Here is a 27,815-nt window from a genome sequence, read left to right as displayed (position 1 = left end):
TAATCTATTTAACTTCTTTTGAGACAGGGTCTCACTCTATCACCCAGGCTGGAGTGCAGTAGTGTAATTTTGGCTCACTGTAACATCCTTCTCCCATGTTCAATTAATTCTCCTGCCACAGCCTTTCAAGTAGCTGGGATTTCAGGTGCTTGCCACCACACCTGACTAATTTTTATATTTTTAATAAAGACAGGGTTTCACCATGTTGGCCAGGCTGATCTCAAATTCCTGACCTCAAGTAATCTGCCTGCCTCAGCCTCCCAGGGTTCTGGGATCACTAGCGTGAGCCACTGCAGCCAGCCCATGTTCCTTTTACATTTGTGCCAATGTAGTATTGTTTATCATTGGGAATAATCCTCTCAAGAATTTGCAGAAGTGCACAGTGGCTCCCACCTGTAATCCTAGCATTTTGGGAGGCTGACATGGGAGAATAACAGGAGCTCAAGAGTTCAAGTTCAGCCTACATAGTAAGAATCTGTCTTCATGAATAAAATTTTAAAAATTAGCCAGACATGGTTGTGCATGACTGTAAACCCAGCTACTCGGGTGGCAGATGCAGAAGCAGAAGGATCACTTCAGCCTGGAAGGTCAAGCTGCAGTGAGCCATGTTTGATTACACCACTGCACTCCAGCCTAGGTGATAGGGTAAGACCTTGTCTCAGAAAAAAAAAATAAATAAATAAAAAGAAAGAAAAGAAAGAAAAAGAAAGAAAGAAATTGCAGAAGCATTTTAAAAAGACATAGAATACTTTGTATTTGTAGCTGATGGATAAGTTTAGAAAATCAAAGCCCAACAAAAGATTATTTATTTTTCATCATAGAAAAAATTGGAAAACTCTTAAAAGGAAAATACTTTAGAAAAATTAAATTTAAAAGAGTTTAAATGGGCAAAGAATGAATTGCAAATTGGGCAGCCTGTGGAGCCAGAGTAGGCTCAGAGAGACTGCAACAAAGCCACATGGTGGAAAAAGATTTATGGACAGAAAAAGCAAAGTAACATACAGAAAATGGGGGTGAGATACAGAAACAGCCAGATTGATTACAGCTTGAGATTTGCCTTACTCGAACATGGTTTAAACAGCTGATGTTCTTTTATTGCCAAAAACACAGTATTTGGTAGAAGAGTCGGTTACAGTCTATTTACATATCAAGTTAGGTTTCAGTTTGCTATGTACAGAAAACCTATTGACAAAAATTAAACAGAAAAGAAGGCAGCTTTAGGCTATAATTGATTTAATAATTTCTCCCTTTTGGTCATCTTCTCAATTTTGAGAGATAGACCAAAACTTCAGATGTTGATAGCATCAGTCACCATCAAAAGTGTACTTATTTAGTCTCAAATCCCACTGTGAAATAGCAGAACTGTGGGTTTTGTAAAGTAAAAACAAGGACTTCAGGTTATTATTTTTTAAAAGAATTACAGTAGAAAGGAACTCCTTGTGTTAAAATCTGCTGTTTATGGAAGAAAACAAAACCTGAACTGCTTTAGGATCACCTATTTCTTTACATTTTTAGTTTATATCACATTTAGCATGAGTGACTCCACAGAAAAATGGATTTTTAAAAAATTATCAGATAATTTCCTCATGCTTTTTTCCAGATAATTTTACTCTCTACCAGAGGTTTTTTTTTTTTTTAATCATTGGTTCATTTCGCTTGACATCATACAATACATATTATTTTATTTCAAGCTTGTCTTATCTGGTAGGTTTATGAGATACATCCAGGTTGTGTGATTTAGTAGTTCATTTTTTTCTATGGCTGGGTAGTATTCTCTTGCATGAATGAGATATAATTTGTTCATCTATTTTTCTAGCAATGGATATTTAGGCTGTTCCCTGCTTTAAGCTATTATGACTAAAGTCTCTACAAACATTTTCGTACAAATACTTTTTGGTATATAATTAAATTCCTTTAATAGCATTTAAGTGACACCTCCTTACATTTCTTAGTGGTTTCCCCGGGGATAACTGTATGCATCTGTAACATATCACGATCTATCTAGAGTTTATGCTGTACTATTTTAATAAATGTAAAATATGGCCGGGCGCGGTGGCTCACGCTTGTAATCCCAGCACTTTGGGAGGCCGAGGCGGGCGGATCACGAGGTCAGGAGATCGAGACCACAGTGAAACCCCGTCTCTACTAAAAATACAAAAAATTAGCCGGGCGTGGTGGCGGGCGCCTGTAGTCCCAGCTACTCGGAGAGGCTGAGGCAGGAGAATGGCGTGAACCCGGGAGGTGGAGCTTGCAGTGAGCCGAGACTGCGCCACTGCACTCCAGCCTGGGTGACAGAGCAAGACTCCGTCTCAAAAAAATAAAAAAAAAAATAAAAAAAATAAATAAATAAATAAATGTAAAATATGAAAACCTTGCTTTTGAAGAGTTACAATTACTTCCTTCTATTCTTTGTGCTATTGATGCATTTTACATCTACACCTATATCTCACAATACTGTGTTATAATTTTTCTTTAAATAGTCATAAGTCTTATAAAGAAATTGAGAGGAAATAGTATATATAAATATTTGGAGGTAGATACTTTGGGGCTATTAGTTTGGGGCTACTTATAAATATTTGGGGCAGATACTTTGGGGCTAACAGAAACACTGTTTCTCCTTTAAATTTTACCCACAATGTTTGCATTTTTAAGTACATCTTGTCTACAGTAATTATTACTGTGGTGTCTTAGTGGTGATTTTCTATTTTGCATTATCTTCTACATTGATTAGTACTTGGAATTTTGTAAAGAAAAATTTTTTCTCTTTTTTTCTACTATTTCCTTTCTTTCCTTCCTTCCTTCCTTCCTTCCTTCCTTCCTTCCTTCTTTCTTTCTTTCTCTCTCTCTCTTTCTCTTTCTTTCTTTCTCTCTTTCTCTTTTGAGATGGAATTTCACTCTTGTTGCCCAGGCTGGAGTGCAATGGCGTGATCTCAGCTCACTGCAACCTCCACCTCCCAGGTTCAAACGATTCTCCTGCCTCAGACTCCCAAGTAGCTGGGATTATAAGCATACACCACCATGCCCGGCTAATTTTGTATTTTTGGTAGAGACAAGGTTTATTCCTGTTGGTCAGGCTGGTCTCGAACTCCAAACCTCAGGTGATCCACCCTCCTCAGCCTCCCAAAGTGCTGGGATTACAGGCATGAGCCATGGCGCCTGGCCTTCTTTTTTTCTTATTTGTATTTTTCTCTATCTTTATGGATTCATGGATTTTTTTTTTTACTTCTCTTGATGTTAATCCAATGCTAATAATGTTTATTGTGTTTTTCACATTTTTCCAGCTTGGGCTCCTGGGAAGTGTTTCAGGTTGATTTTCTCTGACATGGCTGCTTCTGTTGTTTATAAACCACTTTTAAACTTTCTGACTTCATAATACTCTACCTTAACTTGGATTTTCCACTCCAGTGCTAGAATTATCTATTATTACAAGTAGTCTTGCTTTTTTTGTTGAAGAATAGTACTTAGAAACCATGATATGAGAGCTAGGTGTGTCTATTAATACTTGGATGTCACTGCTTCTCCAAACTCTCAGCAAACAGAGTTTGGAAAGGTACATATTAATATTGACTCCTGTATGAACACATCTCTCTCTTTCTCCCTCTCTCTCAATAGATATGTTATGATACATGCATTTATCAAAATATTCTCAACTCCAGTCTAGAATTCTCTTTTTTTTTCAAATTCAGAGAGGTGCAGGCACTAATTATATTTTATATATATATACACTAACATATAGAGTGCTTTTAAAAATTGCTAATCTATATGCTTATAGACAAGCAATACCTACCAGAACACAATGTTTGTGTCCAGTTCTTTTTTTTTGTTTTTTTTTTTTTGAGACGGAGTCTTGCTCTGTTGCCCAGGCTGGAGTGCAGTGGCGCAATCTCGGCTCACTGCAAGCTCCGCCTCCCGGGTTCACGCCATTCTCCTGCCTCAGCCTCTCCGAGTAGCTGGAACTACAGGCGCCCGCCACCATGCCTGGCTAATTTTTTGTATTTTTTTTAGTAGAGACGAGGTTTCACCGTGGTCTCGATCTCCTGACCTCATGATCCGCCCGCCTCGGCTTCCCAAAGTGCTGGGATTACAAGCGTGAGCCACTGCACCCAGCCGTGTTCAGTTCTTGAGTCTTGCAATATTTAATCAAAATACTGTTATTCAAAGTGATTTACACCAAGTCCTTTCATTCCAACCTTCTTCAATAGGGTTAGGTGACACATTTCTAGTAAGGGTAAACTCTTCTTTTTACTTCCTGCATTTTATCTGAATTTTCCCCAAATCCTTGTTTTTTCTAATTTGCAGAGAGGAAAATATATTATTTGTGATGTACAGTTCCATAGGTTTTGAAAACTGTCTAGAGTCACATAGCCATCTTCACGGTACCACACAGAAGTGTTTCATTGCCCCCCAAATTATCTGATGCTTCCTATTTGTAGTTAACTCTATCGTCATCTATTCTTTGGCAATCAGTGATTATTCTCTTTTTATTCTTCTTCTTTTTTAGGGAGGTCTTTCTAGTTGCCCAGCCTGTTCTCAAAATCCTGGGCTCAAACAATCCTCTCACCTCAGCCTCCCAAAGTGTTGAGCTTATACACTTGAGCCATCAAGCCTGCCCTGATTATTATCAGTCTTTATAATTTTATTTTTCTACAATGCCATATACTTGGATTGTTTAATCTGTAACCTTTGGATTTCACTTTCTTCAATTAAAGAAATGCATTTGTGCCGGGCGCGGTGGCTCATGCTTGTAATCCCAGCACTTTGGGAGGCCGAGGCGGGCGGATCACGAGGTCAGGAGATCGAGACCACGGTGAAACCCCGTCTCTACTAAAAATACAAAAAATTAGCCGGGCGTGGTGGCGGGCGCCTGTAGTCCCAGCTACTCGGAGAGGCTGAGGCAGGAGAATGGCGTGAACCCGGGAGGCGGAGCTTGCAGTGAGCCGAGATTGCGCCACTGCACTCCAGCCTGGGCGACAGAGCGAGACTCCGTCTCAAAAAAAAAAAAAAAAAAAAAAAAAGAAATGCATTTGTGACTCATCTATACTGTGATGTCAATCAATTTTTTTGTTGTTGACAACTAGGATTCTATTGTAGGTATGCACTGGTTTGTTTATTCATTCACCTGTTGAGAAGCATCTGGTTTACACCTAGCTTTTTGCAATTACAAATAAAGTGAGCAGTAGACATCCACAAAAAGTTTCATTTCAGCATTAGTTTTCAGTTTACTTTGGTAATGACCTAGCAGTGGGATGTCTTGGTAACATAATAATTGTATGCTCAACTTTATAATAAGCCACTAAACTATTTTCCAAAGCTACTGTACCATTTCATATTTCTAGATCTATTTAATCCAAATTTTCATTGACAGTCTTTGAAATTTTTATTTTCATGATTGCCATTATTATAATTGTGTGCTATCTCATTGTTACTCATGCTTTATTTTTTTCCATTTCTGTTGGGAAAGCCGAATTTTATAATCAGTGCAGAAAGAAATGTATAAAATGCTTAGCGATTAGCCTTGGATTCTGGAAACTGACTTCCAGAAATCTGCTATGCAATTAGAGCTTTACAAACATTAAAAAAATTTTATAGTTTATTCTCTGTGGTTTTCTCTTTCTTTCTGTCTCTCTCTCTCTCTCTTTCTTTCTTTCTCTCTCTCTCTCTCTTTCTTTCTTTCTTTCTTTCTTTCTTTCTTTCTTTCTTTCTTTCTTTCTTTCTTTCTTTCTTTCTTTCTTTCTTTCTTTTTTTTTCTAAGACAAGGTCTTGCTCTGCCGCCCAGGCTGGAATGCTATGATGCGATCTCTGCTCACTGCAACATCTGCCTTTCAAGTTCAAGCAATTCTCATGCCTCAGCCTACTGAGAAACTGGTATTACAGGCAAATGCCACCACACCCAGCTAATTTTTGTATTTTTAGCAGAAACAGGGTTTTGTCATGTTGGCCAGGCTGGTCTCAAACTCCCAACCTCAAGTAATCCACCTGCCTTGGCCTTCTTTTTCTTTCTTTCTTTTAAGAAAGATTCTCTCTCAGCCAGGCAGGAATGCAGTGGCAAGACTGCAGCTCACTGCAGCCTCAACCATCTGGGCTCAAGCAGTTTTCTCACTTCCGCCTTCTGAGTATCTGGGACGCCACTCATGTGCCACCATGCTCAGCTAATTTATTATTGTTATTTTTAGAGGTGAGGTCACACTATGTAGCCCAGGCTGGTCTCAAACTCCTGAGCTAAAGTAATCCTCCCACCTCAGCCTCCCAAAATGCTGGAATTACAGGCAGGAGCCATCACATCCACATTGATGTTTTATTTTTTATATCAAAATATGAAAAATAGCATTGATGTCCATAAATAGACTCCAAGAAAATGTTATACATATTAAAAAAGTAATTTCCAAGGCAAATACTAAAATCGAAAGCAATTGAAATAAATAAAAATAACTAAATATGATATAGATAATAGGACCAGAAAGAGAGAAGGTTAGTTTTTCTGACTTTATTTTTTTCCAGCATCATTTATTAAATAGGGAATATTTTCCCCATTGCTTGTTTCTATCAAGTTTGTCAAATATCACATGGTTGTAAACATGTGGTCTTATTTCTGAGGTCTCTATTTTGTTTCATTGGTCAATGTGTCTGTTTTTCTTTTTACCAGTACCATGCTGCTTTGGTTACTATAGCCTTGTTGTATAGTTTGAAGTCAAGTAGCATGATGCCTCCAGCTTTGTTCTTTTCACTTAGAATTTTCTTGGCTATACAGGCTCTTTTTTCATTCCACATGAATGTTAAAGTAGTTTTTTCTAGTTCCGTGAAGAACGTCAGTGGTAGTTTGATGGGAATAGCACTGAATGTATAAATTACTTTGGGAAGTATAATCATTTTCATGATATTGATTCTTCCTATTCATGCAGGTGAAATTTTTTCCATTTGTTTTTGTCCTCTCTTATTTCTTTGAGCAGTGGTTTGTAGTTCTTTTTGAAGAGGTCCTTCACATCCCTTGTTAGCTGTATTCCTAGGTATTTTCTTTTCTTTTTTTTTTTTTTTTTTGAGACGGAGTCTCGCTCTGTCGCCCAGGCTGGAGTGCAGTGGCGCAATCTTGGCTCACTGCAAGCTCCGCCTCCCGGGTTCACGCCATTCTCCTGCCTCAGCCTCTCCGAGTAGCTGGGACTACAGGCGCCCGCTACCACGCCCGGCTAATTTTTTGTATTTTTTAGTAGAGACGGGGTTTCACCGTGGTCTCGATCTCCGTGACCTCGTGATCCGCCCGTCTCGGCCTCCCAAATTGCTGGGATTACAAGCGTGAGCCACTGCGCCCGGCCGGTATTTTATTTTCTTTGTAGCAATTGTGAATGGGAGTTCATGCATGATTTCACAATCTGCTTGTTTATTGTTGGTACTTGTGATTTTTGCACATTGATTTTGTATCTAGAGACTTTGCTGAAGTTGCTTATCAGCTTAAGGAGCTTTTCAGCTGAGACAACGGGATTTTCTAGATATAGCATCATGTCATCTGCAGAGACAATTTGACTTCCTCTCTTCCTATTTATACACCCTTTATTTCTTTCTTTGACCTGATTTTCCTGGCCAGAACTTCAAATACTACGTTGAATAGGAGTGGTGAGAGAGGGCATTTTGTCTTGTGCTGATTTTCCAGAATTCTTCCAGGTTTTGCCCATTCAATATGATATTGGCTGTGGGTTTGTCATAAATAGCTCTTATTATTTTGAGGTATGCTTTTTCAATACCTAGTTTATTGAGAGTTGTTAACATGAAGGGATGCTGAATTTTGTTTGTTTGTTTGTCTGTTTGTTTGAGACAAAGTCTCACTCTGTTACCCAGGCTGGGGTGCAGTGGCATGGTCTCAACTCACTGCAACCTCTGCTTTTTGGGTTCAAGGGATTCTCTTGCATCAGCCTCTAGAGTAGCTGGGATTACAGGCACCCGCCACCATGCCTGGCTAATTTTTGTATTTTTGGTAGAGATGGGGTTTCACCATGTTGATCAGGCTGGTCTCAAACTCATGACCCGTGATCCACCTGCCCCAGCCCTCCAAAGAGCTGGGATTACAGGTGTGAGCCACTGCGCCCAGCCAAAGAATGTTGAATTTTATTGAAGACTTTATTATTAGTATTATTATTTTATTTTTTTGAGAGGGAGTCTCACTCTGTCACCCAGCCTAAAGTACAGTGGCACAATCTCGGCTCACCACAACCTCCACCTCCTGGGTTCAAGTGATTCTCCTGCCTCAGCCTCCCAAGTAGCTGGGATTACAGATGCACACCATCACCCCTGGCTAATTTTTGTATTCTCAGTAGAGATGGGGTTTCACCATATTGGTCAGGCTGGTCTTGAACTCCTGACCTCGTGATCCACCCATTTTGGCCTCCCAAAATCCTGGGATTACAGATGTGAGCCATCATGCCCAGCCGTTATTGAAGACTTTTACTGCATCTATTGAGATAATCATGTGGTTTTTGTCATTGTTTCTGTTTATGTGATAGCTTATGTTTATTGATTTGTGTATGTTAAATGAGCTTTGCATCCCAGTGATGAGGCCAATTTGTTTGTAGTGGATAAGCTTTTTGATGTGCTGCTGGATTCGGTTTGCCAGTATTTTATTGAGGATATTCACATAAATGTTCTTCAGAGATATTGGCCTGAAGTTTTCTTTTTTTGTTTTGTCTCTGCCAGATTTTGGTATCAGGATGATGCTGGCCTCATAAAATGAGTAGGGAGGAGAGTCATTCCTTTTTAATTGTTTGGAATAGTTCCAGAAGAAATGGTACCAGTAATATAGCAGTTATTAAGAAATTATTTTAGGCACTTAGCAAGTGTAAAAAAGTTCTCAGTGAAATTTTTCTTTAATAGAAATCAGCCCAAAACCATCTCTTTTCTAACATAAAGCAGCCTGAAAAGTCAAGCCGCAAGCATAGATAAGCAAGCTAGAACCTTGCATAGATGAATGTGGGCAGCTGTACTGAAAGCCAGGTCCACCCAATATGGCAATTTCCCCTTCCTTTTCTTTGTCCCCTCATGTGCAGTTGTGGTGGAGCCAGCCAGGTAGAGGCTACATTTGCATAATAAAAGATTGGGGTGGGAAGGCAAGTTTTTTTGCAAGCTATGTAAATGGTATACCTGGTCAAACCAACCCTTTGAACCCTATGTAAATCAATCACCCCCTCTTCAAGCCTCTTTAAAAAATCAGTTGCATTCTGGAAACCTTGGGTGCCCCACTTTCTCTGCATGAGAAAGCTCTCTCTCTCCCTCTCTTTCTTCTTTCTTTCATCTATTAAACTTTCTGCTCTTTAAACACACTCCAAGTGTATGTGTCTGTGTCACTAACCTTCTCAGCATGAGATGATGAACCCTGGGTATTTACCCCAGACAACAATGCTGCTTCACCAGCTCCTTTTTTTACCTCTGGTAGAATTCAACCGTTAGTCCATCTGGTTCTGGGCTTTTTGTGTGTGTTTTTTTGGTTGCTAGGCTATTTATTACTGCCTAAATTTCAGAACTTATTTGGTCTTTTCGAGGATTCAACTTCTTCCTGGTTTAGTCTTGGGAGGGTGTATGTGTCCAGAAATAGATCCATTTCTTCTAGATTTTTTAGTTTATTTGCATAGAGGTATTTATAGTATTCTCTGTTAGTAGTTTATACTTTCGTGGGGTCACTGGTGATATCCTATTTATCATCTTTTCTTGGGTTTATTTGATTCTTCTGTCTTTTATTCTTTATTAGTCTTGCTAGTGGTCTATGTATTTTATTAATTTCTTCAAAAAAGCCAGCTCCTGGGCCAGCCATGGTGGCTCATGCCTGTAATGCCAGCATTTTGAGAGGCAGATCAGCTGAGGTCAGGAGTTCGAGACCAGACTGCCCAACATGGTGAAACCCCATCTCTCCTAAAAATATAAAAAGTAGCCAAGCTTTGTGATGCATGCCCGTAATCCCAGCTACTCAGGAGGCTGAGGCAGGAGAATCATTTGAACCCAGGGGGCCGAGGTTGCAGGGAGCCAAGATCTTGCCACTGCACTGCAGCCTGGGCAACAAGTGTGAGACTCTGTCTCAAAAACAAAACAAAACAAAGCAACGCCTGTAATCCCAGCACTTTGGGAGGCCGAGGCAGGCGGATCACGAGGTCAGGAGATTGAGACCATCCTGGCTAACATGGTGAAACCCCGTCTCTACTAAAAATACAAAAATTAGCTGGGTGTGGTAGTGGGCGCCTGTAGTCCCAACTACTCAGGAGGCTGAGGCAGGAGAATGGCGTGAACCCGGGAGGCGGAGTTTGCAGTGAGCCGAGATCGCGCTACTGCACTCCAGCCTGGGTGACAGCGAGACTCCGTCTCAAAAAAAAACAAACAAACCACAAAACAGAAATCCAGCTCCTGAATTCTTTGATCTTTTGAAGGTTTTTCGTGTCTCTATCTCCTTATCTCCCTCAGTTTTGCTCTGATCTTAGTCATTTCTTGTCCTCTGCTAGCTTTTAAATTTGTTTGCTCTTGCCTCTCTAGTTCTTTTAGTTGTAACGTTAGGGTGTTGATTTGAGATCTTTCTAGCCTTCTAATGTAAGCATTTAGTGCTATAAATTTCCCTCTTAACACTGCTGTAGCTGCATCCCAGAGATTCTGGTACATTGTTTTTTTGTTCTCATTGACTTTAAAGAACTTCGTGATTTCTGCCTTAATTTCATTATCTACCCAGAAGTCATTCAGAAGCAGGTTGTCCAATTTCCATGTAGTCGTGTAGTTTTGAGTGAGTTTCTTAATCTTGAGTTTTAATTTGATTGCACTGTGGTCTGAGAGACAGTATCATATAATTTGAGTCCTTTTATATTTTCTGAAGAGTGTTTTACTACCAATTATATGATTAATTTTAGAGTAAGTTCCATGTGGCACTGAGAAGAATGTATATTCTGTTGTTTTAGGGTGGAGAGTTCTGTAAATATCTATCAGGTCCACTTGATCCAGAGCTGTGTTCAAGTCCTGAATATTCTTATTAATTTTCTTTCTCATTGATCTAATATTGATAGTGGGGTGGCAATGTCTCCCAGTATTATTGTATGGAAGTCTAAGTCTCTTTGTAGGTCTCCAAGAAGTTGTTTTATCAACCTGTGTGCACCTGTATTGCATGCCTATATATTTAGGATAGGTAGCTCTTCTTGTTGAATTGATTCCTTTATAATTATTAAGGGAGGAGACCACCCCTCATATTGCCTTATACCCAATTTCTGCCTCCAAAGAAAGAAGAAGTAAAAACTAAAAGGCAGAAATGAAATCCACAGGCAGACAGCCTGGTGCCGTGCCCTGGGCCTGGTTAAAGATTGACCCCTGACCTAACTGGTTATGTTATCTATAGATTCCAGACATTGTTTGGAAAAGCATTGTGAAAATCCCTGTCCTATTCTGTTCCATTCTGATTACCAGTGCATTCAGCCCCCAGTCACATACCCCCTGCTTGCTCAATTGATCACAATCCTCTCACACTGAAGCCCTTACAGTTGTAAGCCCTTAAAAGGACAGGAATTGCTCACTCGGGGAGCTTGGTTTTTGGAGACATGAGTCTTGCTGAAGCTCCCAGCTGAATAAAGCCCTTCCTTCTTTAACTCGGTGTCTGAGGGGTTTTGTCTGTGGCTTGTCCTGCTACATTTCTTGGTTCCCTGACTGGGAAGTGAGGTGATTAACGGATGGATGGTTGAGGCAGCCCCTTAGGCTGCTTAGGCCTGCCCTGTGGAGCATCCCTGTGGGGGACTCTGGCCAGCTTGAGTGACGTGGATCCTGAGAGTGCTCCTGGGTAGGCAATTGCCCTGGTGGAATGCCTTGTCAGAGCGGTGCAAGGCAGGCCCCCACGGAGGATCAACGCAGTGGCTGAACACTGGGAAGGAACTGGCACTTGGAGTCCGGACATCTGAAACTTGGTAAGACTGGTCTTTGTAACTTGCCTACTCCATTTGAGTGGAAGTGTGGCCTGATCACCCACAACGTGCCTGTACCAGCACTTTGGTTTTTGTTTTTGACTTGATTTGGATTGCTCAATATTTTGGTTTTGGATTTGACCTGGCTTGGATTTCTTGATACTCTGATTTTGGTTTTGATTCTGGTTTGGTGTAAACTGTAAAAGTATGTGTGTGCCCTTCTAACCCGTTCTTTGTTTTGTGGTATGTGTGTGGTGTGAGAGCGGTGTTTGTCTCAAGGAAGCATGGGTCAGGCACAAAGTAAGCCCACCCCACCAGGTACTATGTTGAAAAATTTCAAGAAAGGATCTAAAGGAGACTATGGAATACTATGACAGCAGGAAAACTTAAAACTTTGTGTAAGATAGACTGGCCAGCATTAGAGGTGGGTTGACTATCAGAAAGAAGCCTGGACAGGTCCCTTGTTTCAAAGGTATGGCACAAGGTAACCTGTAAGTCAGGGCACCCAGACCAGTTCCTGTACATAGACGCTTGGCTACAGCTGGTTTTAGACCCTCCCCCACCCACAGTGGTTGAGAGAACAGCAGCATAAGCAGCTTGCAGAGGCAAGGAAAGACCAGCAGAGAGAGAGAGGAAAGAGACAGAGAGAAAAAGAGGCAAAGAGAGAGAGGAAAAGACAGAGAGGAAGAGACAGAGAGACAAAGAGGGAGTCAAGAGAGAGAGAGAAAGAGACAGGCAGAGAGAGAGGAAGAGACAAAGGCAAAAGGAAAGTCAAAGAGAGAGAGAGAGACAGAAAGTCAAATATAATTGATAATTAAAGGTCTTCTCCATGACCCTACAACACTCCAATACCACCTTGTAAGTGTAAACAAGGGTGTAGTCCAAAAGCACTGAGGCCATTGACAACCTGTAGCCTTCCTATCAAAAATCCTTAACCCAGTAACACACAGATGGTCCAAATGCATTCAATCTGTAGTGGCAACTGCTTTGCTAACAGAAGAAAGTAGAAAAATAACTTTTAGAGGAAACTTTATAGTGAGCACACCTCACCAGTTCAGAAGTATCCTAGTTAAATAAAAGTAAAATGACTTAGCATTAACCACTGAAAATTCACTTAACCCAGCAGGTTTCCTAACAGGGGATCTAAATCTTCATTGCCATACAAAGGTCCGACCAGACCTAGGAGGAACTCCTTTCAGGACAGGACGATAGATGTTTCCTACCTGGTAATTGAAAAAAAAAAAAGCCATCTCCCTCCCTCCCTCCCTTCCTTCCTTCCTTCCTTCCTTCCTTCCTTCCTTCCTTCCTTCCTTCCTTCCTTTCTTTCTTTCTCTTTCCCTCTCTGGCCCAGGCTACAATCTACTCTGCTTGCTGCTGCCCGCGCCGCGGACTGCCTGCGACTGCCGGCGCGCGCGACCACTGCCTGCCTTTTCTCCTTTCGCTGCAGGCACGCGTTCGCCATCTTGGCCACGCTGGTCGCCAGCTCCTGACGCCGAGTGCTCTGCCCGCCTCAGCCTCCCCAGGTACTGGGACTACAGACGGAGTCTCGCTCACCCAGTGCTCGGTGTTGCCCGGGCAGGAGTGCGGTGGCGTGGTCTGGCCTCGCGGCAGCCTCTGCCCCCCAGCCGCCTGCCTTGGCCTACCAGGGTGCTGGGATTGCAGCCCCTGCCCGGCCGCCGCCCCATCTGGGAGGTGGGGAGCGCCTCTGCCCGGCCGCCCCGTCTGGGAAGTGAGGAGCGCCTCTGCCCGGCCACCCACCGTCTGGGAAGTGAGGAGCACCTCTGCCCGGCCACCCACCATCTGGGAAGTGAGGAGCGCCTCTGCCCGGCCGCCCAGTCTGGGAAGTGAGGAGCGCCTCTGCCCGGCCACCGACCGTCTGGGAAGTGAGGAGCGCCTCTGCTCGGCCACCCACCGTCTGGGAAGTGAGGAGTGCCTCTGCCCGACCACCCACCGTCTGGGAAGTGAGGAGCGCCTCTGCCCGGCCGCCCCGTCCGGGAAGAAGTGAGGAGCGCCTCTGCCCGGCCACCCATCATCTGGGAAGTGAGGAGCGCCTCTGCCCGGCCACCCACGTCTGGGAAGTGAGGAGCGCCTCTGCCCGGCCTCCCATCATCTGGGAGGTGAGGAGCGCCTCTGCCCGGCCGCCCCGTCCGGGAGGAAGTGAGGAGTGCCTCTGCCCGGCCGCCCCGTCCGGGAAGAAGTGAGGAGCGCCTCTGCCCGGCCGCCCCGTCCGGGAAGAAGTGAGGAGCGCCTCTGCCCGGCCGCCATGCCCGGGAAGAAGTGAGGAGCGCCTCTGCCCGGCCGCCCTGTCTGAGAAGTGAGGAGCGCCCCTGCCCGGCCGCCCCGTCCAGGAAGAAATGAGGAGCGCCTCTGCCCGGGCGAGCCATCCGGAAAGAAGTGAGGAGCGCCTCTACCCGGCCACCCCATCCGGGAAGAAGTGAGGAGCGCCTCTGCCCGGCCGCCCCGTCTGGGAAGTGAGCAGCGCCTCTGCCCGGCCGCCCCGTCCGGGACGAAGTGAGGAGCGCCTCTGCCCGGCCGCCCCATCCGGGAAGAAGTGAGGAGCGCCTCTGCCCGGCCGCCCCGTCCGGGAAGAAGTGAGGAGCGCCTCTGCCCGGCCGCCCCGTGTGGGAAGTGAGGAGCGCCTCTGCCCGGCTGCCCCGTCCGGGAAGAAATGAGGAGCGCCTCTGCCCGGGCGCCCCATCCGGGAAGAAGTGAGGAGCGCCTCTGCCCGGCCGCCCCATCTGGGAGGTGAGGAGCGCCTCTGCCCGGCCACCCATCGTCTGGGAAGTGAGGAGCGCCTCTGCCCGGGCGCCCCGTCCGGTAAGAAGTGAGGAGCGCCTCTGCCCGGCCACCCATGGTCTGGGAAGTGAGGAGCGCCTCTGCCCGGCCACCCACCGTCTGGGAAGTGAGGAGCGCCTCTGCCTGGCCACCCCGTCTGGGAAGTGAGGAGTGCCTCTGCCCGGCCGCCCCGTCCGGGAAGAAGTGAGGATCGCCTCTGCCCGGCCACCCCGTCCGGGAAGAAGTGAGGAGCGCCTCTGCCCGGCCGCCCCGTCCGGGAGGAAGTGAGGAGCGCCTCTGCCCGGCCGCCCCGTCCGGGAAGAAGTGAGGAGCGCCTCTGCCCGGCCGCCCCGTCCGGGAAGAAGTGAGGAGCGCCTCTGCCCGGCCGCCCCGTCCGGGAAGAAGTGAGGAGCGCCTCTGCCCAGCCGCTCCGTCTGGGAGGTGAGGAGCGCCTCTGCCCGGCCACCCATCGTCTGGGAGGTGAGGAGCGCCTCTGCCCGGCCACCCATCGTCTGGGAGGTGAGGAGCGCCTCTGCCCGGCCACCCATCGTCTGGGAGGTGAGGAGCGCCTCTGCCCGGCCACCCATCGTCTGGAAAGTGCGGAGCGCCTCTGCCCGGCTGCCCCATCTGGGAAGTGAGGAGTGCCTCTGCCCGGCCGCCCCGTCCGGGAAGAAGTGAGGAGCGCCTCTGCCCGGCCACCCATGGTCTGGGAAGTGAGGAGCGCCTCTGCCCGGCCACCTATCGTCTGGGAAGAAGTGAGGAGCGTCTCTGCCTGGCCGCCCCGTCTGGGAAGTGAGGAGCTCCTCTGCCCGGCCGTCCCGTGTCTGAGTAGAAGTGAGGAGCTCCTCTGCCTGGCCGCTCCGTCTGGGAGGTCTACCACGGAGGCCAGAAGCAATGTGGGGGCTGGACGTGGTGGCTCACGCCTGTGGTCCTGGCACTCTGGGGGGCGAGGCGGGTTGATCACTTCGGGCTAGGAGTTCAAGACCAGTCTGGCCAACTTGGCGAAACATGAAGAATACAACAGACAAACCAACCAACCAACTCAGTGACAACAAAACAGGTCTACCCTGGAGTCATACTCTAATTTTTTCTATTTTCCTCCCTTTCTGATCCTTTATCCCACTTTCTTTTTCTTCCTCTTCCTTCTCCCTCTTCTTTGTCAAATAGAGGATTGAGTTATTATCACTGATCCATATAAAGTCCCTCTCTCATTTATTTTAACTCCCACCCCCCATTTCTATTCCCCGACTTCCCATGTGCAACCTTCCTAATATGTTTGATACGCATCCTTTTGTTTGTATGTATTTTTAGAAAATGTTTATTGTTTTTGTATGCAAAAAAAATTAATAATAAAAAAAGCCATCTATACCAATTTTAAGTTAATTTGGACTAAACAAGGTCTTATTAATAGCAAAGGATAGTTGACATCTCAAGTTTACAAGGTTTTCAACAAAAGTGAAGTTTGCTGAAATAGTGTAACATATATTATAGTAACTTTTAATCTTGTGGCCTTGACAGTCTGGGCCACATACATAAAGGAAGTTTGCTTTGGAAAAGAATGGCTGTCATCTTAAAAAAAAAAAGAAGGGAAAAAAAGGGGGGGGCAGAATTTATGTAAAAAGAATGTTATATGGTAAATTATTGTCCTGAAATAAATTAACTGGTTGTTTAAAGAAAGAAATGTTTGTAATAAGTCAGAAAGTTGAGGCCTGTCAAAGAATTATCTGCAAAAGTCGTGAAAGAGAAAAAAAGTTATAAAAAAGAAATTACGCAAGAAATGTTGTATAATTTAAAAGTAATTAGGCCTCCTGAGTACTATTGAAGAAACAGTTTATGTGCAAGGTGTATAAGGAAACTAAAATATACTTTTGGTAAAAGGATTATAAGCAGGCATAAGATTGTAAATTTTTACCTAAATTAAAAAGGTTAAAAAAATTTGCTTTGAAGGTTTAAGCAAGTTTTAAAACGTTAATTATAAAGAAAATTCTGTGTGTAAACATATTAGCTAAAGTTAAAGGGGTATCATCTAGTTTTTCTGTGAACTGGACATTAAAGTAAAAACACAATAGGTTTTTCTTAAAGCACTAACCTGCTCTTTAAGAAAGATTATAAAAAGTTAAAAAGAATCTATAAAAATCTTACCTTATAGTCTGACGTTAAAAATTGAATAAACATGTCTACAAAGTTTTATTAAAACTAAGTTTAACATTAATAACACACTAATATAAAGGTGGCATTTAGCTTATCTGGTATAAAAATCATACAGGAAGCATTGTCAAATATAAAATGGTGTTTGGCTTCTTTGGTCTAAAAACTAATGAAAATAGATGCTAAAGGAAATTTCTCAGTAAAAGGCACCAAGGACTATAAAGTCCTCTGCTGATGGACTTTTAAAAGAAGAAGGTCAATTTAAAAAAAAGGTCAGTTTCTTAAAAATCATATACTTGGTTTATCTTCCACTTTCCTTTCCCTCAAAACTAAAAGTCTTTTAGCACATGTACCCCACCAAGAATTTCTGGTAAACCAGCACCAGCCTGAAGATCATGTTCTTATCAAAGGGTGAAAAGAAAGGAAACTCTAGCCAGCCTAGGAAGGACCCTACCTTGTGCTGTTAACCACCAAGACTGCTGTTTGTACAGCGAAAAAATGATGGACTCATCACACCTGAGTGAAGAAAGCACCACCCCCTCCAGAGTCATGGGCCATAGTCCCAGGGGAAAACCCTACCAAACTAAAGCTAAGAAAAATTTAACTCTTTCATCTATTCTATTACACTTTCTTCTTTCTTCACTCTATTGCTGACCATCTAGGGTTATTAACATAACCAAGTCAATTTCCCCTTAAACTATTGCATTTAATGCTTGCCTTGTTATACCCTGTGGGGACTCACCAAGTGAAAGACAGCTCTCTACTTCAGAAAAGTACCTCTGTCCCTCCTGACTCTCCTCAGACTGGGCATTAGTAAATTAGGACCATTTAATCTGGGGAAATTTTGATAGAGACTCCAGTGTCAACCAGGATTCGTGGCCCCCAATGTAGAGCTTTTATGCTGTAGCTGGTCCAACTTTCTGTGGACCACTAAAGAGCAAGCATGGACTGCCCCAACCAGTTTTTGTAATTTCCTAAAATCATACATTCATTTTACTAGAGGATCATAGAAGTTAAAGACTTAAAACAAACTTGGGCAATTAAGACGGGATACCAATATGCAAATGCCTGGTTGGAATGGATCAAATATTCCATCCACACGTTAAACAAAAGCAATTGTTATGCTTGGGCACATGGCAGGCCAGAGGCCCAGATTGTCCCCTTTCCCCTAAGGTGGTCCTCCAGTCGACCAGGCATGGGCTGCATAGTAGCTGTTTTCCAGCATTCTACAGCCTGGAGTAATAAGTCATGCCACGCTCTCTCTGCTATATCCCAAAGTCTGGCACCCTGTGGGTCTGCCCCCAAGGGCCATCCAGCTTCTGTCTCCCAGCACTAAGTTCACTTTGCATCTCTCACGATAGGGAGGAAACTTAGCATTCCTTGGAAACCTGAAGGGATGCAGTGAGCTTAAGAATTTTCAAGAGCTTATCAATCAGTCAGCCCTTGTTTTGCGCATTCAATTCTCATCAGAAATAACTCGGGTAAGTTTAATTAATCTCCATGTCACGGACAAGGTGACTGAAAGGAAAAAAGTTCAGGACTTATCCACGGTCACCCAGATAGGGAATGGGTGAGCTAAGGTGTGCGCTGACCTACTCCTGCTTCCCTGGCACAGACAGAGCCATTGTTCATTGATTAAACAACTGCTCATCAAGCACCTCCCGTGGGCCGAGCACTGTGCCTGGTACTGGGAACGTAGTGGTGAACTAAACACAGCTCCCAGGAGCAAACACTAAAGAAGTAAACAACAAACAGCAAGATTATTGCAGAAAATGCCAAGTTGCCAAAACATGCTGGTGCTATAAAAGATGGGCGTGCACAGGCCTACTGGGGGTGGGTTCTAGTTGGAAGGGGGAGGGTGGAGCAAACCTCCCCGGTAAAGCAATACCGCATCACAAGAGCCTTGGATCCACTCCGGAGAGCGAGAATCAAATTCAGACTCCTGTCTGAAGCTGACCACCCTGAGGAATTAGAATTTGGGGATAAGACAAAGTCCTTGGTTCAGAAAACAAGATCTTCTGTTTCTGGACTCTGTAGCTGTCTTGGATAGGGGACTTGTTTCCAACTATGTGCTTTAATTGAACCTAAGGGGATGGGGCAACCATAAGGGACTCTGGAGCCAAGGGTGAGAGTCTTGCCTTCTGCCTCTCAAACTCTCTCCCCAGTAGTAGATATTGGGCAGCAAAATGTCTTTACCAAGAAAAAAAAAATATCCAGAGACCAGGCAGGCTAATAATCTGGCCTAATCATCACAACAGTGGTGCCATATTCGTCCTCTGGGACAGGTGAGGAAACTGAGGTTGGAGGAGGACACCGGGAGCCTGATCGGGCCACTGGCAGCCTGGAGCCCCAGAGTTCCCGGCATTCACCGCCCTCCAACCCCCTCTCTCCCTCCCGGCCCCAGGAGGCTTCATTCCCAGCTCATTCACTTGTGAATCACTCAGACTCGCTGGGCCTCCAGCAGGGCCGCCCCTTCTCCGCCCGCTTGTCCCTCCCCACCCGCAGCTCTTTCGTCCCGCGCGGCTCGGTGGCCTGGGCTCCAAGGCGGGGCCGCCCACGACAGCCACTGGCAGGGATGGCTCCGAGTCCGAGCCCCCGACACCCCAGCCCCTCCCGCCCCGCCCGCACCCGCTCGGTCCCTCGGGCTGGGGGCCCCGGCAAGGCAGGCGAGACCCAAGGCCACCGCGCGGGGCCTGAGCCGAAATCCCAACCCCAGATCGCAGGAACCCCGCCCTCCAGGCACCAGGATGGGCCCTCCTGGCGGGTGGTTGGGGACCCGGGTGTGTATCTGTGGGAATAGTTGGTCACAAGTGGCTTTTTGTTTTCCCAAAGGTAAAGGCTCCTTTGTAATTATGTATTTTCTTCTTACTTACTTAAAACGGATAGAATCTCATTATTTAGACATACCCATGATTGTGTCAGTGAATTTGAATATACTTCTTAAAGTTTTTCTCAGTTTAGTCCTTATGTTTGTTTCTAAGAATTTTAAATTCTACCTAAAATTAGTAAAGTGAACCCCAAAGTATCTGAGACAGGTCTCAATTTAGAAAGTTTATTTTGCCAAGATTAAAGACACACCCGTGACACAGCCTCAGGAGGTCGTGACAACGTGGGCCTAAGGTGGTTGGGTCACAGCTTGATTTTATACATTTTAGGAGACAGGAGACATTAATCGATATATGGAAGATGTACATTGTCCAGGAAGGTGGGAGAACTCGAAGGAGTGCAGGAGCTTCCAGGTCATAGGTAGATAAGGGACTAATGGTTGCAATTTTTCTGAGATTCTGATTAGCCTTTTACTGGGGTATTTCCAGGTCTGTCTTTCCTAAGCTTGCCCAAGAGAAACTTGACACCAAGTTTGTATAATTTTAATCTATTTTTGCCAATTTTTTGTCTATTTCATAACATACAACAACGGGTAATTTAACCAAAACCCTTATGGTTTTCTAGCACAATTATGTATTCTTAGCAAGGTAAAAGCAATAGAAGCAATGATGATAAAATAACAACTTTTCGTGCATGAATAGCCCTTCAGCTGGTGACTTCACAGAGCCCACTGTTGAGGTTCTGAATCCTACACCCAAAGGTGGTCAAAAGATGGAAAATTGACTTGCACACATGGATCTGGTTTACAGGTTGGTTGTTGACTCTCACGCCATGATTCAGCAAACCTGTAAGCCTGTGACTTTACTAAGAAGACAAAGTTTCAGGAGGAATAGAGGCTCTGATGCAGTCCACTGCTGAGATTGTGACTCGTGTACTTAGACTCAACATTCAGGAGGTGTTCACCCGCATACCTAGAACGGGGACATGTGTGGAATTATTATTATCATTATTTTCTTTCTTTTTTTGAGATGGAGTGTTGCTGTGTCACCCACGTTGGAGTGCAGTGGCATGATCTCGGCTCACTGCAACCTCCACCTCCTAGATTCAGGCGATTCTCCTTTCTCAGCCTCCCAAGCAGCTGGGATTACAGGCATGCGCCACAAAGCCCGGCTAATTTTTGTGTTTTTAGTAGAGACAGTGTTTCGCCATGTAGGCCAGGCTGATCTCGAACTCCTGACCTCAGGTGATCCGTCTACCTCAGCCTCCCAAAGTGCTGGGATTACAGGTGTGAGCCGCTGTATGGAGTTACTAATTATTAGATGCTGGCCACCGCTCAGCAGGGGCTGGGCTCAGCTGACACCCTACATCTGCCTCCAGATTCCAGCCTCTGACTTTGGCGAATCTGGCCAGGACCTGGGGTCTGGGGCCGGGACTGTGGACACCCTGCCATGCGTGGAATTATTAATCTTACCCCTGAATCTTCCTGCAGATGTTATTGTGACATATGCATCTCCCAGCAACTGAGTGACTTGACTTTTTTGGGAGGTCTTAGCTGACAAATTGGATTGTGGCATATCATAGGATCCAGCACCTAGGTGATGTGACAGTATTCTCCTGCCTTGGCACTACCTACTTTGGGCTTTGTGACATATGTCTGTGCTCATAACTAAGGTGATATGATTCTCTTCTCTTACCTGGTCTCTGCTCACATGGGAAATAGTGACATATTGCTGGGCCCAATAGCAAAGTGACATTACTCTTTTACCTTGATCTTCTTCTCTGGAAACATTGTAACATATTGTTGGGCCCACCACCAACATCACATGAGTCTCCTGCATGGTCCCTGACCACAGAGGTCATCATGACATATCTCTGAAAGCTCAAAACTATTTGAAGCGATTATCTTGTTATGCCTGCTCTTCGCCCATAGGAGAGAATGTAACATTTCTGTAGGCGCAGCACCTAGTTGATGTAACTGTGCCTGGGCCATGTTTACAAAAGGAAGAATGATTTACCCATGGGTCCAGCACACAGGTGACTCCATTCCACTGCCTTGATTCTTGCCCACAAGAATCATTGTTACATATTTTTGGGCTCTCCTCCTAGATGATGTGAGACTCTTTTTCTTCCTGGGTCCTGTCCACAAAGGAGATTGTGACATATCACTTGACCCAGCACCTACGTGATCTGTCTCTCATCTGATGCCTTGGCCCTTCCCACTGGGCTGGTTGTGACATACAGCTGGGCACAGCTTCTAGGTTATGTGACTCTTCTCTTCCTAAGTCCTGCCCACAGGGAGCATTGTGACCTATCTCTAAACATTTCACCTAGATAATGGGACTCTTTCCTCTGGGCCCTCCCCAAAGAGGCTATTGTGACATGTTTGGATCAAGCACCTAGGAGATGTTACTGTTCTCTCCTACCTGTTACCTGTTACTGGCAGTGAATCCGTATGGGTACACGTCTGCAGCAACATTGACCCAGCAACAGGATGATGAGTTGGTGACCCTCAGACCAAGATTCAGGATACCTGAAACCTAAGAGACTTTGACTCCACTAAGGAGACCCAGTGTGCAGGACAGATAGAAGCTCTCACACAGAGATAAAGTCCACGGTTGAGATTGTGACTCCTGAACATGTGCAGAATTGATAATCTCATTCATGGACCACCCTGCAGCTGTGATTGTGACATACGCCTTTGTCCAGCACTTGAGTGATTTGACTCTCCTGCCTGGGCTCAGGCCACAGATAGGATTGTGACACATTGCTGAACCCAGGACCTAGGTGATGGGCATCTATTCTCCTGACTTGACACTGCCCATAGAGAACACTGTGACATATCACTGCACCCAACATCCAGGTTATGTGACTCTCCTGCCTGTGCCTTACATGGGCCAGTGTGACATATTCCTGAGGGTAACACCCAGGTGATGTAAATCTCTTGCCTACGGCTTGCCTACAGACAGCATTCTGATGTATCACTGTGCCCATTACATAGGTGATGTGACTCTCCTTTCCTGCCTAGTTCCTGCTTACAGAGGGTATTGAAACAGAGTGCCAGGTCCAGCACCTAGATAATGGGATTCCTTTCTTTTTTCTAGTCTTTGCCCACAGGGGACATTGTGACATATCATTGGGCCCAACACCAAGGTTATGTTACTGTCTTTCCTTGGTCCTGCTCTCAAAAAACATTGTGAAATACTGCTGATCCCAGCACGAAGAAGATGTGAGTCTTCTGCCTGGACCCTGTTAACAAGGGGCATTGTGACATATCTCTGAGCCCATCAACTATTAGATGTGACTCTTCTCTTTTACCTGGGCTTTCTCCATAGAAGAGATTGTAACATAACTCTGGGCCCAGCACATAAGTAATGTGACTTTTTTCTTTTGCCTGGACCATGCCCACAGAGGAGGAAGTGAGTTATTACTAAGCCCAGCACACATAATGTAATTCTTCTGCCTGGTCTTTGCTCACAGGAATAATTTTGACATATTTCTGAGTTCATCACATAGTTGATGGCTGATGTGGCCAGTCTTTTTTTAGTCCTGTCCACAATGGAGATTGCTACATATTGCATGAGCCAGCTCCTACGTGATGTGACTCTCTTGTCATGCCTGGGTGCTCCCCACTGGGGTGATCGTTACCTATGGCTGGGCCTTGGACCTAGTTTATGTAATTTTTCTTTTCTTCCTGAGCCCTACTCACCTGAGGGCATTGTGACATATCTCTGAGCTCATCACCTAGGTGATGTGACTCTCCTGCCTGAGCCTGCTTCTCAGGGGGTATTGTTACATATTGTCAGGCCAAGCAACTAGGTGATATGACTCTTCTCTACCACTTGCGCTCTGCCCAATAAGAAACTGTGATTTATCACCGGGCCCAGCACCTAGGTTATGTGACTCTCCTCTCCTGCCTGGGCTGTACATACATTGCCATGGTGACATGTGTCTGGGTGCAATGTCTAAGTCATTTGATTCTCCTGTATGGGCTCTGCCCCTAGGGACATTATTACCTATCACGTCGTTAGTCACCCCCCTAGATGATGTGACTCACATTTTCTGCCTGGTCCCTGCCAGAAAGAATAATAGTGACTTATCACTGGACCCAGCATCTTAGTGATGTGACTCTCCTCTTTTACCTGGGCTTTGCATATTTTTGGTATTGTGACATATCGCTGGGTCTAACACCTAGGAGATAAGAGACTTTTACCTTGACGCTGACTAGAGGGGGCTTATTGTATTTCTCGGCATCTATCTTGTAGAAGTTGTGTCTTTTTTCTGCCTGTTCCCTGCCCTCAGGGAAGATTGTGACGGGGTCTGGCAACCAGGTCATTTGTATCTCCAGCCTGGGCCTAGTCCACTGGGAAGCACTGTGACATATTGCTGGTCCCAGAAACTAGGTGATGTGATTCTCCTGCTTAGTTTTTGCTTTGAAGGAAGATTGCAATATATTCCTGTCCCAGCACCCAGGTGATGTAACAATACTGCCTCATGAGTTATTATGACACATTGCTGGACTCAGCATTTATAGGTGATGTGACTCCCCTTCACTGCTTAGACTCTGCCCAAGGAGGGATTGTGATGTATCACTAGTCCTAGCACCTAGAAGGTGTAACTCTCCTTTTATGTTTGGGCCCTGCCTACATTGTGTATTGTGACATATGTCTGGGTCCACCACCTAGTTGATGTGACTCTTCTGCATGGGTTCTATTTTACAGGGGTATTAAGAAATATTTTTTCATTCATCCCCTAGGTGATGTGCCTCTTCTTTTCTGCCCGGGCCCTGCCAATAAAAGGGGATTGTAATGAATCACTGGACCCAGAACCTAGGTGAGGTGACACCCTTATTTTGCCTGGGCCCTGCATATGTGGGTATTGTGTCATATCACTGGACTCAACACATAGGGGATGGGAGGCACATGCATGGGTCCTGCTCACAGACGGCCTTGTGACATATCTCTGCATCCATTACCAGTGAGATATGACTGTCCTCTTCTACTGGCACCCTGCTTATAGAGAAGATTGTAACATGTTGCTGGGCCTACTGACAAGATGATGAGTTTCTTTTGCCTGAACCTTGCCCACAGGGAGCATCGTGACATGTCACTGGGCTCAGCACCCAGGTGATGTTCCTCTCCTGCCTGGTCTCTTCCATCAGGGAATATTGTACAAATCTCTGGCCAAGCACCCAGGTGATGTGACCCTCTACTGACTACCTACTCGCAGGTTACATGTCCAATGTCACAGGTGAGATGACGACTCTCATATCTTAAACCAGACAATAGTTGATACGTTGTCTCTCATAGCTAGGCTTAGGAAAATGGATAAGATTCTAGGTCTCCTATTTTTATGAAGGTCAGAGGGGATTACCACACTCTCACCTATAGTATAAAGCCTTTGGATTGTACACAGTGTGTCATCACAGAGCCCAGCACACAGATGAGATTGACTTGCATGTATGGACAACCAAGCACCTGTTAAAATTGTGACCCTCACAGACGGACAGACCGCAATTGTGAATCCCACACATGGATGCAGTCCACAGTTGGAATTGTGACTATCATATGTGACCATCAATCCAGATTTGGGATAGCAAAACTGTTTTTTTTTTTTTTTCTTTTTTGAGATGGAGTCTTGCTCTGTCACCCAGGCTGGAGTGCAGGAGTGCAGGAATGCAGTGGCACTATCTTGGCTCACTGCAAGCTCTGCCTCCCAGGTACATGCCATTCTCCTGCCTCAGCCTCCTGAGTAGCTGAGACAACAGGCGCCCGCCACCACGCCTGGCTAATTTTTTGTATTTTTAGTAGAGACAGGGTTTCACCGTGTTAGCCAGGATGGTCTCGATCTCCTGACTTTGTGATCCACCCACCTCGTCCTCCCAAAGTGCTGGGATTACAGGTATGAGCCACTGCACCCGGTGATAGCAAAACATTTTTAAATGTAGCTCATAGGAAAGTGAGGGCTCTCCTTTCTGAACCCAGAAAATTGGAGAGATGTTGACTCTCATAACTGGGCTTAGAGACACAGATACAATCATAGGTTTATACCAGTGTGAAAATCTCAGGCTGGATTGTGGCTCTCATGCAAACCATATAAAGCCCTAGGATAGTACAGAGAGTGTCCTAAAAGGGCCAAGCACATAGGTGAGATTGTGACACTCCTATGCACACCCTGACAACAGTAAGGATTATCATTTTCCCACATGAACCCAGCCAACTTTTGAGGTTCTGAACCTCACATCCAAAGGCAGCTGAAAGTTGAAAAATTGAATCACATATATGGATCTGGTCCACAGGTGGGTTGGTGACTCTCAGACCAAGATTCAGCACACCTGTGAGCCTCTGACTCCACTAAGGGAACACAGTTCATGGGAGGGATTGAGGACTTAATACACAGATCCAGTTCACCTTTGAGATGGTGACTCGTGTAATTAGACACAACATACAGTAGGTATTGACTCTCGTACCTTGAACCAGATCATGTGTGGGATCATTAATCTCATTCTTAGACCATCTTGCATGTGTGATTGTATCATACAGCTCTTCCCAGCACCTGAGTGTTTTGACCCTTCTGCCTAGGTCCTACAGGTGAAATTGTGGCATATCACTGAACCCAGCATCTAGGTGGTATGAGACTATACTTTTGCCTTAGCACTTTTCACAGAGGGTATTGTGACATTTTGCTGGCCCTAGAACCCAGGGGAAGTGACTTTCCTCTACTTCTTGGTCTCTGCCCAAGAACAGATTGTGATATGTCACTGGGCTCAACACCTAGGTGATGTGACTTTCCTCTCCTGCCTGGACCAAACACTTTTGAGATGCAACTCTGCTTGGGCCCTGCCTACAGAGGTATTAAAACATATCTGTTCATTCATCACCTAGGTAATGTGACTCTCCTCTTCTGCTTGGGCCCTGACAAAATAGGGGATTTTGACACATCATTAAACCCAGCACTTAAGTGATGCTACTCTTCTGTTTTCCCTGGGCCCTGCATATCTTGGGTATTGTTATATATAGCTGGGCATCATTCCTTTAGGATGGGAGGCACAGCCTGGGCCCTGTCCATGAGGGGCCTTGTAAGATATCTCTTCCTCCATCACCTAAGAGATGTGACTCTCTTCTTTTGTCTGCATCCTGCCCACAGAAAATGTTGTAATAAATTGCTAGACCCATACACCAGATGATGTGTCACTCCTGCCAAGGCTGTGCCCACAAAGAGCATTTTGACATATCACTGAGCTCAGCACCCAGGTGAAATGACTCTGCTGTCTGTACTCTGCTTTAAGAGGGGATTGTAATATATCTGTGGCTGAGCACCTAGGTGATATGAATTCTGCCTGGTTTCTGACCTCAGGAAAGATCGTAACATATCTTTGCCAAAAACCTACGTGATGTGAATCTGCTGCCCACTTCCTACTGACAGGTAGGATTGTGACATATATTTTGTCCAGCTCACAGGTTCATTAATTGTTCTTATACCTCAAACCAGCCAATAGAAGAGATACAGTCTCCCATAACTAGACTTAGGAAAATGAGAGAGATTATGGGTCTTTTCTATGTATTAAGGTCATAAAAGACTACTATTTTTTACATATTATATAAACCCCTTGAGTGGTACAGAAAGTGTCAAACAGGGCACACTAAACTGGTGAGACAGTGTTTCTTATATGCACATACCACCAACTGTTAAGACTGTCACCCTCACAGATGGACAGAGCCCATTGGAGAGGTCCTGAATTTCACACACTGACACAGCCCACAGTTTGGATTGTGACTGTCATATGTGAACATCCAGCTCCAGTTGGGATGGTGACTCATTTCTAATTCTGGCAAGTTAGATCCTTTCTACTTGGATGTATTCAATGGAGAGATGTTGACTCTTATCCCTGGGTTTGGGGCCACAGGTAGGATCATGAGTCTGTAGATGCACAAAGGTCTCAGAGCATACTGTCACTTTAACGTATATATGTATACACATATATATACATTATTATATATATACACATTATCAATCACATATATACACATTATTATATATATATACATATATATATATATATATATGGCCCTCAGGTGATACAAAGGGTGTCCTAACAGAGCATGTCACAGAGGTGAGATTATGAGACTCATATATATACCCAGTTGGCAGTAAATATTGTCATTCTTC

General features: G+C 44.9%; 1 protein-coding gene across 1 annotated transcript in view; it reads left to right on the top strand.

Moving 5' to 3' along the window:
* Nucleotides 1–27,815, top strand: part of LOC129459381 (zinc finger protein 676-like) — a 375,112-nt gene that overhangs the window by 121,687 nt on the left and 225,610 nt on the right. The gene's annotated exons all lie outside the window — the stretch shown is intronic.

The sequence above is a fragment of the Symphalangus syndactylus genome, chromosome 13, assembly GCF_028878055.3.
Source record: "Symphalangus syndactylus isolate Jambi chromosome 13, NHGRI_mSymSyn1-v2.1_pri, whole genome shotgun sequence".
Classification (NCBI taxonomy): domain Eukaryota; kingdom Metazoa; phylum Chordata; class Mammalia; order Primates; family Hylobatidae; genus Symphalangus; species Symphalangus syndactylus.
This window is presented reverse-complemented; position numbering and strand designations above follow the sequence as displayed.